Genomic DNA, 9,743 nt, shown 5'->3' with positions numbered 1-9,743 from the left:
ATTTAATGAGTATTGCAATTAGTTTTACAATTTTACGAGTGTTTTGAGTTTTACATGTTTTATGAGTCTTACAGGTTTTTATACAGTTACAAGCTGTAAGTTATTTCAAGTTACAAGTTATTTGTTTACATGCTCACAATTTATACGTATACAAGTTACAATCACATCACCATGTGAAGCAAAGCGCGTGCTTAGGCGTTTCGCTTTGGCGTTTCGCTTTCATGCAAAGTTAAATTCTTTCTTTCAAAAATTAGGATCCAATAAAATAATGTGATCAAAGTTACTTATCAATGTCACGACCTTAAACAATATTTATTCATGTCTAAGTCGGCCACCCAACATATTGATAAAAGAACGCAAATGATACCAAATTATAAAAAGAGTGAACTACAGTTTATGTCCATGTGGTTTGTTCAAATTTATGCTTTTAGTCCTGTAGTTTCAAACTTGTACTTTTCATCTATATGGTTTCATTTTGCTTGCAACTGAACCTGGCTCCATCAACCCTGTTAACTCCAGTTGTTAAATCCATTAGCATGTCCCTCACCTGAGGGGTAATTTTGTTCTTTTTCTCAAATAAACCACAGTCCTAAGTCAAACCCGAAGACCCATGAGACTCACTAGCCCTAGAACGACCACACGTGGTTATTTACAATATGGTCAGGTCCTGAGTCCTGAGAATACCACTAAAATAGTTCGAGTCAGGTCTCGCAACTCTAACCCATTTGCACATGAATGAAAACGCGTATCTGGACAAAACACATATGAATGGAAACCAAGGTTTCACTCTATGCTATGTTCCCTAGTTCACATAATGAGAGAAAATAAAAGAAAGAAAAGCTTTTGCTTTCATTTGTTTCCTGTTTTATCTTTCATTTATTTTCTTGTTTATTTTCAAATTTGAAAGAAAACATTTCATTCCGACTTACTCTTTATATTTGTTTTTTTTCTTTCAATTTAATGAAACTCAAGAACACAATATTCTCTAATTTTCTTCCTTTTTCTTGAAAAAAAGCTCTAAAACACAATAATTTTTTTTCTTTTTTTTTATTCTATTTCATATCTTTTCCGTCCTCAAATAAACTCGGGAACAAAGTGCAAAAATGTTTCCAGAAAGTTAAAGGTATAAAGTTCAAAGCATGAAATGAAATACTAACGTGACTATTATAATAATATTATTATTGCAGTGTTTAAATAAAGTAAACAAATAAATAAATAACCGCTTTTGTACATATAGAAAGCAACGTTGAACCTCTCATCGTTACGAGTAATTAGTTATGGTAAGAGCCGTTGATTCCGGCGTCACCACCGCACCGGCGTTGAAACGTGAAAACTGCACACAAACTAAACATGACTCCGCATTCTCCGATTGGAAGGTATTAATATTATTATTATTTCATTTCTCTTTACTTCCGTATTTATAATTTGATGTTGAAGTAGATCTGGAATTTGGAAACTGTTATTGATTGAATGCTAATTTCGAATTTGATTAATAAGTTATCTGTAATTAAATATTGTTATCAGATTCGATATAGTTTATGTATGCTCATTGTATCTAACGTCATGTTAAATTTGTGAAGCTAATTTTGGTTAATTGATGAGTTAATTAAGTAGAAAAGCTAGTTAGATCTAGAATTTGAACAATAACAGGAGCACGAACACGAATGGAACAGTAAACAGACGGATTTTTTGTTCATGTCCGTTCGTTAAGAAAATGAACATGTTCGTGTTCGTTTAAACCAGATCTGGATTTTGAAAACTGTTTTTCTCTCAATTCTAGATCCAAATTTGATCTGTATATGCTTAACTTGAATATGTTAAGATGATATTTAATCGTATTACTTAATAAAATTTTATGTATGCACAGTTCCACACTCTATCTAATGTCATCTTAAACTAATTAAGGATGAATTATGAGTTAGTTAAGCGGAAAAGCCAATTAGATCTCGAATTTCATGTTGTAGGACCGTAGGTGTTGGATTTGATCAATATTACTTGTTAGTAGGCGTCGTTCATTTAACTTTAGCTGTACACGAACAATTAAATGAACATATCTTCTTGTTCATGTTCATTCATTAACAAAATGAACATAAACGAACGTAGATGAACGCATATGAACAAACACAAACGGACATAAATGAATAAACGCAAATGAACAGACATAAATGGACACAAACGATTATGTATCAAACATGTCTAACAAACACATCTATTTATTTATTTATTTATTTATTCTATAATTTATAAAATTGCATAGTTAAATCGGTTAAACAAACATAAATGAACGAACATAGATGAATGGACAAACAAACGCTTATGCACGTAAATGATCGAACGAAACATGGTGTTCATGTTCGTTCATTTATTAAATAAACAAACTTCCCGCCAAGCAGTTCACTGAATGTTCGGTTCGTTTACAGGCCTACTTATGAGTTTGGATTCAAAGCTCATGTACTTCAAAATAGAACTGCTTCTTTATTTAATTGTGTCTACAGTTTCACTCCAAACGACTTACTACAATTTCGCACCTTGTCAATTGTCATCTATGGTTTAAACTTCCAACATTGCATCTATCTCATTCATCTTTCATGTTTTTCAAATTTGATTAAAGAATTCTATGTTATTTTCCAGATCCTTATTGGGGCCTGTGATTGGGAGGATTACTTGTTACACAAGGAAGGTGCAGAGAGATACCGGACTCACAATCTACCAAATGGTGCTTCGTGTCCCGGGCTTTATGAACTCGGGATTACTGTTTCAGTCACACAAACAAAGGAAAGAGTGTTAGCAAACTTGATTCTAAAAATATAATTCCTGTTTATCTTGGGCAAGCTGATAATGTTAGGACTAGACTTCAGCAGTATGGTAGAGATGGTGATCATTTGGAAAATGGCTTGTCAAAGGGTGAGCAAAATGACCGAAAAGTCCTTGGATTGTTTTCTGATATATTCTCATATGGATTTGCCATCGCGTTTAGATGGGCTCCGGTAAGAAACATTTGCTGATTCTAAATTTATATTTCTTATTCCTTGATGAAGACTATTAATTAACAAGGTTTATAATAATAATAATAATATTATTATTATTATTATTAATTATTAGCCCTGCTTGCGGTGCGCACATATGATGTATATATGTGTGAACCCTCGGGTGGGCAAAAGTGAAATTGCACTAATTTTGACGTTATTTTACTAATCTCGTGAAAATAACGTTAAAAGTGACGGACGGTTAATCAGGCATCATGTAGTGGCGTTGATAGCCGAAAGACAAGGGTACATGCACCGATCAGCCGGTGTCCCGATGATTGAGTGCTATGTGCCTTATGTCCAAGGCTTGATGCAAAACTACTATCGAGCCGGGGGTCTCACTGGAAGCAGCCTCTCTATCCTTATGGGGTAGAGGTAAGGCTGTCTACATCTTACCCTCCTCAGACCCTACTATAGCTTTGCTATTGGTGGGATATACTGAGTACGATGATGATGATGATGATGATGATTATTATTAATTATTATTATTAGCTCCGGATGCCGTGGACCTTTTGAATAGAGTTCAAAAAGTCGTGGATAGTAACTTATCGGCCCATAAGAACCGAAACTTTGTTTTTAGTAGGATTGGATTTGCTATCCAAAAGGGGGTTGCGGCGCAGCTTGTTGCCCGCTTACCTGCCACTTCATTGTAAATCGTTTGGTTGTTTTTAATAAAAAATAAAATATTATGAAGAAAAATAAATAAATAATAATAATAATATGTGAATAATTATAAGCAGAAATAAACTATGCTTTGATTTACAGATGGAAAGTAAAAAAGATGCTGAGAAAACCGAGTCCCAACTTTTAAAAACCTTTGATTATGCATGGAACCGAGGTATGAACGGGGAGCGACGTCCTGATGATATACATAAAAAGCTCATTGATACAGTTTCAAATCCTAAAAGGGTATTTTTGGTATTAAAGAAGATTCGTGTCTTCCCTTCAAAAGAAGTAGGCCTCAGAATCAAACAATGTGACCCGCCTGTTTTGGAAAACGGATCTAGTTTCTATACCAAGCGAAACGACACAAATAGTCTCCTTAACATTTTCAAGTTTGGTAGATCACGGCCTACATTAGTATCAAAAGACTGTAATATGAACAATGATAATGTCCGTATATGTGGTGTAGCCTTGGGTCACGGGTCCATATGTATACGACCTCCTGTTAAAGGAAGAAAAAGATGCGTTGACCACAAAGGGATGAAAGTCAACGCATACATAAAACCTCGTTTAGATTTAGAAACCGGGACAGTTTGCAACAGCCGAAAGGACTGTGAAGAAGTAAAACATGAAGGGATGATGGTCAATGAGAAAAAGTCAACGGTGTCGGGTGTGGATTCGTTGACTTGTGTAGCTATTACAGTTAAAGGTTCCTGTTGTAGTAGAAAACCAAGTAAAAACAGCAAGTTTTGTTGGCAACATGAAGCCATTTGGGCCAAGATTAATGACTAATTTCACAAATCAAACTTGTAAAAGTAGTTGTTCGTCAAGCAATGGATTGAGAATTGTTTGAAGATCATATAACATATTGACTCTTATTTATCAGAGGAAGTCAGCCTGCAAAAGGTATTTATTTATACATACAAACCATATGATTTAATTTTTTATTTACAGAATTTAATTGTTTTTTGTGTTAAGTTAACGCGTGTTGTTTAGTTTTCAAGTTACATTAAGTTAGATTTGGTGACTGTTTGTAAACTTTTAGATTTTTAAACATGTTATTAAGTTTTATAATGATGTTCACTGTGTTGAACCTTTCCATGAAATTAAAGATATACCATGTGACATATATGATTTACAAATATGCATATTGGATGGCTGAGGTTCGAATATATTCTAGCTCGTTTACGTTCCAACTTTATTGAATTGAAAAACAAGGTCTGAATGTATAATGGGTCGAACGTTAGCCTATAATCACTCCATTCATATGATTATCTAGCCTTTGATTGTTTAACAGAGTTGATTTGTACATAAAATTACTTTGCACATCGCACACTCTTTACTTGTGGAATTTAGGGGATGCTAATGGGCGTGTTAATGGATTAAATTTGGCATGAATTATAACATGTGTCAAACATATGAACCCAAACACGACAGACGCAACAAAGTTTTGTTTCACTTGAACAAACATTTACTTTTCGCCTGCAAGTGAATACAATAGTATGAAATCTGCCTGCCAATAATGTGGGATACCAAAAATCTACCATGTGGAATCTTTAGCTGAAAAAAACCTATGACCATAAGTTAGAGACGTGCATGAAATTGAAAAACCGATATAAAAGCGAAGCAAAAAACCAATGGTTTGATTTTATGTTTTTGTAAAAACTGAACTTTCGGTTCGGTTTCTAGTGTATCTAAAACCAAAAAAAAAACAAACCATACCAAATTGTAGATAATCAATATAGCTCAAATGTATAATATCAATTGACTATTAAGTGTAATCTGACAAAAAATGTAAACCCAAATACATATTTTTGGCCGACCTTTTGTAGGCTCAAAATTTTCTAGTGCTAATGGCAAACCAAATCCAAACCAAAAATCGAAAAAACTTCAACCGAATAATTTTAAGAAACTCAAAAATCGGCATTTCGGTTTTTGCTTCTAGTTTAGTCCAAAACCAAACTGACCCAACCCAGATACACCCTTACAATTTTTTTAGAAAGGTGAATTTCAATAAACAACTAGCAGGGAGCTAGAGACAACAACAACGGACAAGTTACAAAGAAAAATTACACCAATCCTTTCAAAACAAACTAGAAAAAAGAAACAATTCTTAATCCAAAGAATACTCAAGAATTTTATTTCTTCCGCCTTGTTCTATACGATAACCGACTTGTTTTGAAAAATAACATCGTTTCTGGTCCTCTAAATACATCACCCCATAAAACACTCCTTAAAATCACCCCATAATCACCTTAATGATTTTCTCCCTACAAAAGGTATAACATATTCCAGTTTTCAGATTTTATTTAGATACTAACGTGACATCATCCAATCCCACCTATACATCTCCGAAACCCCTTGTTCCAAACAATAAAAACCCGCCAAGTAATAATTCTGTCAAAAGACGACACCGTAAATAGAAATTTCGGTTTTTGTTTCCATTTAGCCAAAAGTAAAAAAAGGTTAACCATGCAAACTCTAGTTTATGATAAACTCCCCTTTTTAAACCCCCAACAAAAAGAATTTACACCCATACATATTCAACGTTGGCTCCATAGTTGGACTTGAGTGTTCCCCGCGAAACCATACCGTCGGTTGCCACTTAACATTCGTTGTGCTGTCACAAGAGCATAGCTCCGATAAGACAAAAACCCGAGACTCTCCAAATTAAAGAGTACGATGCCCTAAACTGTAAGGCCCCGAACCCGGTAGCCCTACTTTAGCGTCGGATTTACTCATAAACACAGTTCTTACAAATCAGAGTTCATTAAAACTTTCGCGGAATATAAAAACTTTCATGAAACATTACAGCAATCCAAAACTTGCCTTAAACATTCTTGTCTTTCAAAATAAACGTCAATTACATTAAAACATCTTGAGTCTTCAGATGTCAGTCTCCTATTCGCCCACCATGTGCCCGCTCAAGCTAGCTGTCTCATTCTACTCACCTGCATGCATACTAAAAGTCAGCTACGCTGAGTGAGTTCTAGTTAATCGGACGCCATACAATACATACACATACATACATATCCGAAGATACATATCCATACTTAACTAGTTACCCTTCTGTTCTACATACATACTTACTACCATACATACATACATATCTACAATCACTAACCTCAGTCTACCGAGAGTACGTTCATAGTCCGCCGTCTATACCTGTACCCAAGGTCGTGAACACGTAAAAGGTCCGCAGTCCTTACCTATGTTCACCATTTAGGGTACGTGCAAGGTCCGCAGTCCTTCCCTATACCATCCTACATCCACAACACGTACAAGGTCCACAGTCCTTTCCTATGTTGCAACCTAATTCATAGCACGTACGAGGTCCGCAGTCCCCCCCTATGCTACCACAACACAAATACAGCACGTATAAGGTCCACAGTCCTTTCCTATGCTGATGCCTATCTATAATACGTATAAGGTCCGCAGTCCTTAACTACGTTGTCGTCTAATCTGTAACACGTATAAGGCCCACCGTCCCTATCTACGTTTACATCTATCATCTACATTACGTATAAGGCCCGCAGTCCTTAACTACGCCATCACCAGCCGAGTCTATGTCCGACAGAAGCTAGAGGGATTTGCCATCCTAACTTACTATGTCGATCGTAGAACTCACATACCATTCGTGTACCTGTATACACATACTTCACATATACAATAATTACATTATAGCATAAGAACACTCTAGGCGTTCTTTACATCATTCATTTAACAACCATACCCCTTGTCGATACGTGCAATATCCGAAGATCGTTCACGCTCCGACAAGTATTCATTTGTAATGTTCATACATCTTCGATATATAACATTCGTACCTTTATTTTTAACCTGACAGTACGCGCAATATCCGAAGATCATTCGCGTACCGACAAGCAATCATTCATATCCATCACATATATCACATATGACATACACTTATCACTTAGGATAAATGTATTAACAACACATCGAGTATGCACACAGCCCCGAAAACATAACAAGGAATGGGGCTAGAAACTCACCTGAACACGGTTACGTTCACCGTTAATCGTAATCCCTTTCTTCAGTTGTGCACGGCTGACTGTATAACAAGTATACGTATCAATTAACTATCACTACTCATATCATCTTTCTAGTCTTAACTACTACCCACAACGAACGGGGGTCCGGGGGCAGCGCCCCTGGCAGCGGGGTCTAGGGGCGGCAGCCCCTAGCCGGGTCCAAGGGGCAGAGCCCCTGGCTGGGGTCGAGCTGCCAGGTCAGCTTGGAAAAATTTTATTTACATTAACTGTCTTAACATATTTTCCATTAGGTTTTTAATTTATTTTCTAATCGAACTTGACTTTAGGCGAAGTCAAACCTTAGGCGAACTTAGCTTTAGGCGAAGTTAAACCTTAGGCGAACTTAGCTTTAGGCGAACTTAGCTTTAGGCGAAGTTAAACCTTAGGCGAACTTAGCTTTAGGCGAAGTTATCAGTTAGGCGAACTTGGCCTTAGGCGAAGTTAACAATTAGGCGAACTTGGCCGTAGGTGAAGTTATGCTTTGAAGGCGAAGTTAAGCTTTTGCAGGCGAAGTTGCCCAATTCGCAGGCGAAGTTGCCCAGCATCGGCCTGTTCGTCCTTAACCCCCGTGATCATCTTCGTTTCTTAACCAAATAACTCGATTTAGGTATCAACGGAATCGTCTGACCAGCACCTTCAAACCCCAACCATCTGATCGGCCTAACATCGATGTTTAAGGGGTGCGATTTAGGCATATAGGTTACGGGTTCTTTTATCAATCGATTAACCCATCAAATCTTAACCATTTTCAGTAAGTTTAGTTTTGTAGGATTCGTTTTTACCATACAAACACCGATCTATCATTTCTATACTAATCCAAACCTAAAAGAACAAGTTATCGATATAAACGTACCGTAAACGAGTCGAACTACGAACACGAGCTGGTCTTTGATGTTGCTTTGGTTCGTCATGACGATCTAGCACCAACAAGCTCGGGTCCTCGCCTTTGGATCTTGGTTCGGGTTGTGTGTGTGTTTTGGAGTGTGTAGAGATTAGGATGGATAAATGGATGGAATGGAAAGGATTGGGGTTTAAGGGGGTATTTATACTCCCTTAAGCCCATGGACCGAAGGCCCATATTTCCTTTTAGTCCATATCTAATCCCATCTAATTATCCTACTAAGTCTTCATATTTTGCTATTATTATTATCGTTCCACTAACTCGTTTATTTCACCCGACAAAATAATATATTAAATATTACTTTAGAAATTTCGGGATGTTACATAAACACACAAAAAAACGTCATTCTAAAAAAAATAACCATATTCAGTATTTCAGCTTTTAGATATTGACATGGCATGATCTAATTATGTAAACTCTAAGTTATGATAATTTTCCCTTTTTTAAACCCCAACAAAAAGAATTTACACCCACTTGAGCGTACTGTCGACTATTACTTGACTTTTGTTATGTCGTAAAAGAAGATAACTGTCTGGCGTAATACATTTAAAATTGAAGAGCCTGATGACAAAAAAAAAATAAATAAATAAAAGCATTTCCAGCTTTTAGATATTGACATGGCGTGCAAACGAGCCAAGCCGAGCCGAGCCCGAGCTCGACCAGGCTCGAGCTCGGCTCGTTTAACTTACATAGAGCTCAAGCTCGAGCTCGGCTCGTTTCGAGCTCTATTTTCAAAGCTCGAGCTCGGCTCGTGAGTAGATTTTTCAAACTCGAGCTCGGCTCGGGCTCGACTCGTTTACATTTTATAAGTTATTTATTAAATAATATAATTATTATTATATATTTTTTCTATTATAACTTTTTGTATAAAATAATATATAGTATTTACTTATTTTTATTTATTTTTATAACATGATATATATTAATAATTATTAAATATATATTTTAAAAATTATATAAATAGCAGGCTCGTTTAGGCTCGCGAGCCGGCTCGAGCTCGATAAGTGAAGCTCGGGCTCGGGCTCGTTTATTAAACGAGCTTACTTTTAGGCTTGAGCTCGGGCTCGATTAAGCTCGGCTCGTTCGAGTTTTTTGACGAGC

General features: G+C 36.3%; 1 pseudogene across 1 annotated transcript; it reads left to right on the top strand.

The window, feature by feature from the left end:
• Positions 1 to 1,113: 1,113 nt before the first annotated feature.
• LOC143561474 (protein EFFECTOR OF TRANSCRIPTION 2-like) lies at positions 1,114 to 4,766 on the top strand (annotated as a pseudogene). The gene is made up of 3 exons (XR_013140308.1): positions 1,114 to 1,376; positions 2,632 to 2,987; positions 3,792 to 4,766. The product of XR_013140308.1 is annotated as a protein EFFECTOR OF TRANSCRIPTION 2-like (transcript).
• The last annotated feature ends 4,977 nt before the right edge of the window (positions 4,767 to 9,743 follow it).

Source organism: Bidens hawaiensis, unplaced genomic scaffold, assembly GCF_021521415.1.
Source record: "Bidens hawaiensis isolate Kalapana, Puna unplaced genomic scaffold, B.hawaiensis_p1.1 tig00001177_1, whole genome shotgun sequence".
Lineage (NCBI taxonomy): Eukaryota > Viridiplantae > Streptophyta > Magnoliopsida > Asterales > Asteraceae > Bidens > Bidens hawaiensis.
Note: the sequence above shows the minus strand (reverse complement) of the source record. Positions and strands in the feature narration are given on the sequence as shown.